Source organism: Cydia pomonella, chromosome 14 (genome assembly GCF_033807575.1).
Source record: "Cydia pomonella isolate Wapato2018A chromosome 14, ilCydPomo1, whole genome shotgun sequence".
Lineage (NCBI taxonomy): Eukaryota > Metazoa > Arthropoda > Insecta > Lepidoptera > Tortricidae > Cydia > Cydia pomonella.
In genome coordinates this window covers 6,774,367-6,782,935 of record NC_084716.1, presented here as the reverse complement: position 1 = coordinate 6,782,935, position 8,569 = coordinate 6,774,367, and the positions used below count along the sequence as shown (strand labels likewise).

Below are 8,569 nucleotides of genomic sequence, written 5' to 3'. Positions count from 1 at the left end.
GGTCCCAAAAAAGCTATGGCTGTAAAGTCGGCTGGAAAAGTTATGGCTTCCGTCTTTTGGGATGCTAGTGGAATTTTGATGATAGACTACCTTCCCAAAGGTAAAACTATTAATGGGGAATACTATGCTAATCTTTTAGATAAGCTTCATCAATGCATTCATCAAAAACGACCAGGCTTAGCAACTTATGGAGGGCATCGCAGCTTTAGAGCGAAGATGGAATAAGTGCATAGAGCTAGGTGGAGACTATGTCGAAAAATAAAATTAGTTTTAACACCGAAATTCAAGTATTTTCTACTTAGGCCAATTACTTATCATCCCACCCTCGTACCTTACCAGAGTCAGTGCGTGGGCTGGCAGAAAATCTTTCGACTGAAATGAGAGCTCGCTATGGTGACATAGAGAACAATACAATATATGCCTCAGCTACTATTTTGGATCCTAGGTACAAGGCAAGAGTTTTTAAAAATTCATGTGCTGTTGGAAATGTTAAAGAGAGATTGAAGGAAGAAATAGAGTTGGTTGCCTCTACTACCACATCATGCATAAATGAAATTCAAACGGACCCTGGACCATCTACTTCAAAAAAAAAATATATGGAATGTTTGTCAACAGATAATATCAGACACGGAGTTTGTGGAACCTCTTTCAAACTTTTCATGAAGTGAGTTTTCTTTATATATTTTGAATTTTAGATACTACACTACCTACCTAATAAAAAAGATAAAAGCTGGTACATACATAACAGAAAAATAAATAAATATAAATAACTTTTAGATACTAGTACTACCTATAACTAATTAATAAATCAGTGAAATTTTTACATACAGAATTGATTTTTTTAAACTGAAATGAAACAAAAACAATCTGATATGAAGTAGACTCTAAATACTCTAATACAATACTTACTAAGTACTGCTTAGTTAACAGATATTATTTTAATAAAATGAAATAATGTGCCTACATAATATTCATATTTATTATTTATTTGTTGTTTCAGATCAAAACTATATGGCCGAAATTAATGCTTATTTAAATGCACCCAATGCAGAGATGGATACAAGCTATTCAAGTTATTGGAGAAAAAATACTATATTTCCTCATTTGAAAAAATTGGCCCATAAGTATTTGTCCATCAAACCAGCAACAGTGGATTCAGAAAGATTGTTTTCCACAGCCAGTTTAATCCATACGGATAGGTATAAGAAACAGACTCAAAACAGATAATTTAAAAAAATTATGTTTTCTTAACAAGAATGGTAAATTGTCCTTAAAACTTAAGTAAATGTTGATTTTACTGAATTGACTTGTTTTATTAGATGTAAATTAAATAATCGTAATGCATTCGTTATCGTATTCGCTATTACGATACATTCGTCATTCGTATCGGTATCGTAATAGCCATATCGTTGCATCCCTGCTTTTGACGGATACGAGTCAACATCTTGACCCTGAATTGACAGAACCCCAAACAATAATTACCGGATCTACAGAGGTTCCGCAACAAATTGGATATGTAATAGAAATTATATCAGCAATTCAAAACACAAAAAGTTCTATTTGAGAACAAACAAAATATACTTAAGTAAGAAATTGATTTTAATTACGACATTAAGTGGTAAATTGTCCTTAAAACTTAAGTAAATGTTGATTTTACTGAATTGACTTGTTTTATTAGATGTAAATTAAATAATCGTAATGCATTCGTTATCGTATTCGCTATTACGATACATTCGTCATTCGTATCGGTATCGTAATAGCCATATCGTTGCATCCCTACTTTTGACGGATACGAGTCAACATCTTGACCCTGAATTGACAGAACCCCAAACAATAATTACCGGATCTACAGAGGTTCCGCAACAAATTGGATATGTAATAGAAATTATATCAGCAATTCAAAACACAAAAAGTTATATTTGAGAACAAACAAAATATACTTAAGGGAATCGCCTTTAACGAACACTAAATTAGAAAGGTGGGTCCACGCTAGGCGACCCGAGCACGAGCGGAGCACGAGCCGAACACAATTCGTCTAGAGTCGACCGACTTACGAGCCTCGAACGAGCGCGCTCCGAACGTTTCGCTCGTGCTCAGCTGCGTTCCGCCAGTTGTCGGTTTTTTGACGAACACAAAGGGATTCGCTTCGCGCTCGCAGTGCGCTCCTGGACGTGTTTAGTGACAGACGTAGACTACTTAGCATCACTGTAGTAAAATTATGAATAACGATCTCTTACAAATCTTAATTTACCTAGATTAAGTACGTATTAATTATTAACGAATAAGTGGTTTTTTTTTTGTTTATGGTGCGTTTTAGGTCACTAAATGGCGATTAATTTTGATAATTAGTTATTTACCTGTTTCAAAACTATAACAGTCTTTCAAAACCACTGTTGCCATATCATAGCTAACCAATATTCGGAGTACTTACGCTGAAAAATGTATGATACGAAATATTTTCTTCTGTTACCGTGATTGAATCGCATATATTATCAGCATTCCTACGTCCTGTCATCCATTCAACCCTATAACAAAGAGTGCTGTAAAGAACTCGTAACGTGGGGATGTGGTTGATATATGCGGTTTAATCTATTTTAAAAGTGTTTCATTTCAATATATTCGGAATTAGCCACAGATAATTTTAGCAGTTACAAAGACTTGTGTAGACTATTCGTCAACTAAATGTATACATTAAAATGTATATATTGAAAAATACTAGTTAATGAACACTATGCCTAAGATTTCTTACTTTGTTACCAATGATCCTATTATTGTTACTGTCCCTTGAAAATTTAGGAGAATTTTATTGATTTATATTTATTTTTTATAAAGAAGTTGAACTTGTTAAATGTTTATTAATTAAGTATAGTCAACATCATAAGATAATTTCGAATGACAATTAAGATTACTTAAATAATACGCGTTACAACCTAATTTTAAAACCGAGGATTGATTAAATGGTAACGTTAAGAAGTGTTAATCCAATTTATTATTTTAATTACCTTACGCAAGAGTATTGTTTTGTTAATAAATATGGGCGTATTTGTTATTACTACCCTATTTAATAAATAATACCATATTAATTCGTGTGTACGAGGTGCGGTCCAAAAATTTCTGGCTGGAGAAATTTGGCGGCTTAAAAAAATATATATATATGTCATCGCGATTGTCATTTATTCTGCTTTTTCGTGTATGGTTTTGGGATTTCTGTTGGTTGTTGTTTTGATTTCACGGCGTTTTAACGATAGTAAGTCGAAGAATTTTCGAAATGTTCAAATTGGAATATCGCTCCGTGATCACATTCCTGACAAAGGAAGGGGTCAGTCCGACCGATATAAAAAAAAGGTTAGATGCCGTGTACAGGGATACTTCTCCGTCATTTTCCACGGTAAAAGAATGGAGTAAGCAGTTTCGTTTAGGGCGGGAGTCCATTGACGACGAACCTCGCTCCGGCCGGCCTGTGGAAGTACTCACCAAGGACTGTGTCAAATTAGTGGAAGAGGAAGTTCTGAGTGATCGAAGACTTAAGACTAAAGAAATAGCGGCAAGAACCGGGCTTTCGAAAACTTCAGTACTTAGGATTCTTCATGAACATCTTCACATGAATAAAGTTAGTGCTAGGTGGGTACCCAAACTTCTTTCGAGCTTGCAGCGAACTGAGCGAAAAGCGTGTTCTCAAGAATTTTTAGATGCGTATAGGCGTTACGGAAAAAGTTATTTGGAGTCGATTGTTACGGGAGATGAAACCATGGTTTTATACTATGATCCTCTGTCGAAAAGGGAATCGATGGAGTGGCGCCGTCTTGGTGAAAGGCCGCCTAGAAAGGCCAAGGTAACGCAATCCACCAAAAAGATAATGGCAACGGTATTCTGGGATTGTCACGGAATACTAATGATTGATATAAAAGAAAGGAATACCACGGTAAATGGCACTTACTACGCCACCCTTATTGAGCAATTACGAGAGGCAATCAAGCAGAAGCGACGTGGAAAACTCAGTAGAGGTGTTCGGCTTCTCCACGATAATGCTCCCGTTCACACCGCTGCAATTGCCAAAGCTGCTGTAACAAAATGTGGCTTCGAGGAAATTCGCCACCCGCCTTACAGCCCCGACCTGGCCCCAAGCGACTATTATCTGTTCTCGAGACTTAAGGCAGACTTAAGGGGAAGACGATTTTCTTCGGATGATGAAGTGGCTCAAGCTGTTTTCGCCCATTTTGAGGACAAAACTCCAGAGTATTTTTTTAAGGGGATAGAAATGCTTATCACGAGATCTGCAAAGTGCGTTGAAATAGAGGGGGACTATATCGAAAAATAAAAAAGGTTTTGTAAATATATCTACTTGTTTTCTTTGTTAGGCCGGACACTTTTGGACCGCACCTCGTAGTTATTACTTATTAATAATTCCTACTTAAGCTATAGTAACAAAAAAGGAAATTGTGTTTGTCCCAACTCAATTAAATACACTTTACACATAAAATTACACTTCAAATCCCGAAATAATGTATATATCCTGAATTGTAAGGAACCTTTTAATAATATGCAATAAAAAAATCACATTTTTTTTTTGTTACATCTATCTAAGAAATGTACAAACTTTTTGAGGAATTCTCTTCAAATTAAGATCCATTGAAACAATATTAATGTTCATTTGATAAACGTAAAGTATTAAAATTTCACATTTTTTGTTGTTTTCTATAAAAAAATCTAATAAAAATATGGTGCCACCCAATTTCGGAACCAGTTCCGGAATTCCGGAATAGGGACCCAAAATCGAAAATCAGTTCCGGAATTGGAAACCGTCCGATATTACAATCCCTAGTGTTCATCGGATTCAACAACCGCGCAAGAAAATATTATATTACTTTGTCAGCTTGATGCTCAAACAATGGAATCCGTTATAAACATGGGGACTACAGGTACGTCTGTGTCGAAAGATGACAAAATCAAGACTTCCATATTCAGAAATAGCGCATTCTACAAACGTGCTGTACAAGTTATAGATCAGACTGAATTTAACGATATTGGATAAAATCACAACTCGTTTTATGAACCTTCGCTATTCCATACGCTATAACAGAAGGACTAACTTGTTGAAAGAAAAGCTGGTGAGCAATGCTCCCATAGAAAATATTTTGGGATTTAAAGACAAACGTGTTGAAGGGGCAAAAATAATAATAAAATGCACAGTTGTTAAGGATGGAAATTATATCAAAATCATTAGATACATGCAATTACTAAAACCAGACCTACGAAATTAAACAGAGAAAATTATCATGAAGAAGAGACAAATCCAATACATAGAATGGTGGCCATACCCATTTCACTGAATGATGTTTAAGGAAATCAGAGCCCCTGGTATTTTACAATAAGAATATATCAAGTGACGTTCCTCAACATCGAAGATTCTACTCTTAAAAAACAGTTTAACAACGATTGAATTCTATAATTGTATTTACTGCGGGCATGTGACCGGAAAGGGTCCAGATAAGGTTACCTCGTGAGTCGGATGCGATACGAATCACAATTACGTTCACGTAACTTATATTATGCGAAGATTGCAGCAAATCTTGAATGAATGCACTTTTTCATAGAAACTTGATGTTTCTTCTTTATCGCCTCTGTCACTCTTATATGCCGTCGAGTATCACCCTAGAAATAGGGTTATTTGATAGCTAATTGCTTGTTGTCTAAGATGCAGAAATTATGACAAATTTATCCAAAACCACTTCGGCTGCAGTTGGAGCAACAGCCCGTTTAAAGCACTTATCAGTGTCATTAAATCCCACAGAAGTAAAAATAGAAAAAAAAAAAAATTGTTTACTTCCAAAAAAATATTCACTTGGATATCAAAAACCACTTCGGCTGCTAAGTTGTGAAGTTATCGGCTAAAGTGCATTTCTGGTTATTAGCGCTTTATAATATTTAGATTTGTTTACTTATAAGTAGAGATTTTGCGGTTCTGCTTGTTTTAACAGTATTCTTGTTGAAAATATACATACATTCTTAATTTAGTCAGGTTATCATCGGCCGCTAACTTCACACCGGTATATCTACATAGCAAGATTTGTATTACCTATCAAATTATTTCAGAAAATATGACGTCGTCTGATTCGTCTGATCAGGACGAGGACGAGGGACATTAACCTGCGTCAACTCCAAAAAAAAAAAAGAAAAGTGGCCGGAACACAAGACCACGGACGCAAGAAGTACCGCACAGCATGGGAACGTGGATCCAGAATTTTCGACTTGGCTTAAGGGGTGTACCGAAAAAAACTGGTAATTTCAAATGAAAAAAACTGATGCGATTGAGAACAAACTAGGGTTTTTAGAATAACTACAATAAAAAGAGACTTAATTTAGATATTTGTCAGTTTTTTTATTCATATTTTTTTCTGGAAAAGTCATAGGCAGCTTCTTCCTAGCGCATTCAGTAGCAGCTTTTACGGACCCGTTTTTCATATTTGCCTGCATCAGCCCGTCACCTGCTGGAATTGTTTATGTTTTTTGGCTGTTTCATTCTTCTCTTTTAATACACTTTTGATTTGAGCCCAATAATGGCTGAGAGAACGGCACTGCAGGACGTTTGAAGCTCTTACTAGATTCTATGTCAACGACCAATTGCGATTTTTGAATGAAGAAAATTGTATGATTTTCGAATTGGCCTAGACTTAAGTAACACACATTTTCTGTAACTTTAGTTATCCTAACCTTCGTACGAAGAACTGAATTGTCTTTCATCGTAGTTATTTGCACTTTAGCCGCATATATCTACCTCAGTTTTTACGATAATTATAATAAAGTTTATAATAATAATAAAGTTTATTTCATTCAATATAAAATGATACAATAATACAAGGGGTTGAGACCTTCTAGTAGGTATACAGTGTGTCCCAGGGAGAAGTGACCGGCGGAAGTAGGTCGATTATTTGCGCAAAATTATCGATAAAAAACATTACTTAGGGGGGTCTATCGACAGAAGTTTTTTTTTAATCGTCATTTCTTTTTTTTTTTGTAGAAACGGCTGACTTGTTGCACTTTTATTCAAATATTTCGGTTGTTTAAAGTTTATTTGTCATTCTGATTGATTTTATTTATTGCTATTACTGTAACATATCCTCTTAGTTACAAAAAAAAATAAAAAAATAAAAAAACGGGGATGGACGCTAACGACAAACTTCAAATTCTAACCAAAAATTTGCCATTTTTTTATTAATTTGGCTCTAAACTCAAAAAAATGTCCCATAAATGTTAAAATTTTATGTTTTAATATTAAAGCCCATGGTTTTCTCTAAAACTTAACTGAACAATGCCTTACGATATTATCAATACTTTTCGAAATACGACTATTTGAAAATGAGCCTTCACGCAGTTCGAAAAAAGGGTAACGCAGGTAAAATCAATTGTCTCTTCCATTCGCCTCCCCTCTCCGTCGCCAACAGGCGTCGTCGGTCCTTGTGGTATTTATGGGCTTTTATCATCGTTAGTCGACCGTGCCCTGTGTTCGTGACGCTACGTATTTCTATTTTTCCATCTTTTTAAGTTTAAAACTTAAAAATGGCCAGAATTGCAAATTTACCACCATTGCATATTGGTGACATGCACTTTGTGTATGGTTTATGCAATGGGAATGCACGTGCTGCTGCGGAAGAGTACAGAAGACAATATCCGGACCGGCCCGCCCTTGGTTATCGCTCCTTTATTGCAGTACATCGCGAATTATGTCAATTGGGTTTAAATCGAAGAAGAAATGAACCTGTACAAGTTATTCGTGATGATGATGATGACGAGGAAGTGCTACGTTTAGTGACAGCGGACCCAGGACTGAGCATTCGCAGGATTGCTACAAGACTTGGCATAACAAAAACGAAAGTCTGGCGAATATTGAAAAAAGAAGGTCTTCACCCATATCATTATCGACGGGTTCAAAACTTACTTGAAGACGATAGCGTGCCGAGACTGGTTTTCTGTACGTGGATATTACGCCAGCACCGGCTTCATCCGAATTTTCTACGAACCATTCTCTGGACCGATGAGGCAACATTTACTAGAGCCGGCATAACGAATTACAGAAATTTGCACATCTGGGCAGCGGAAAATCCCTTCGCGGTAAGAGACTCAAGATTCCAACACGAATTTTCAATTAACATGTGGGCTGGAATGATTGACGACTTACTTATTGGCCCGTTCGAATTGCCAAGAAGGCTTAACGCAGACGCCATGCTACACTTTTTGCGTGACGACTTGCCAGGGTTATTAGAAAACATCCCATTGTTGACGAGACGCAAACTGTACTTCCAATTGGATGGAGCCCCAGCACATTATGCGAATAATGTTCGTGCCTTTATTACAGAAAATTATCCTAGGTGGATTGGGAGAGGCGGTCCAGTGGCTTGGCCTCCGAGGTCACCAGATCTAACACCCCTGGACTATTATTTTTGGGGCTATTTAAAGCAAAAAGTGTACGCGGTGCCTATCGAATCCAGAGAACAATTAAGACAAAGGATTGAAACTGCAGCGGCAGAAATGGCAGAAAATGCAGCTGAAATACGCCGTGCTACTCAAAGGA

At 36.4% G+C, this 8,569-nt stretch overlaps 1 long non-coding RNA gene across 1 annotated transcript; it reads left to right on the top strand.

Moving 5' to 3' along the window:
- The first annotated feature begins 409 nt into the window (after positions 1–409).
- LOC133524813 (uncharacterized) lies at positions 410–1,302 on the top strand. Its single transcript, XR_009800448.1, has 2 exons — positions 410–664; positions 1,001–1,302. It is a non-coding gene; the product is annotated as an uncharacterized LOC133524813 (long non-coding RNA).
- Positions 1,303–8,569: the final 7,267 nt, after the last annotated feature.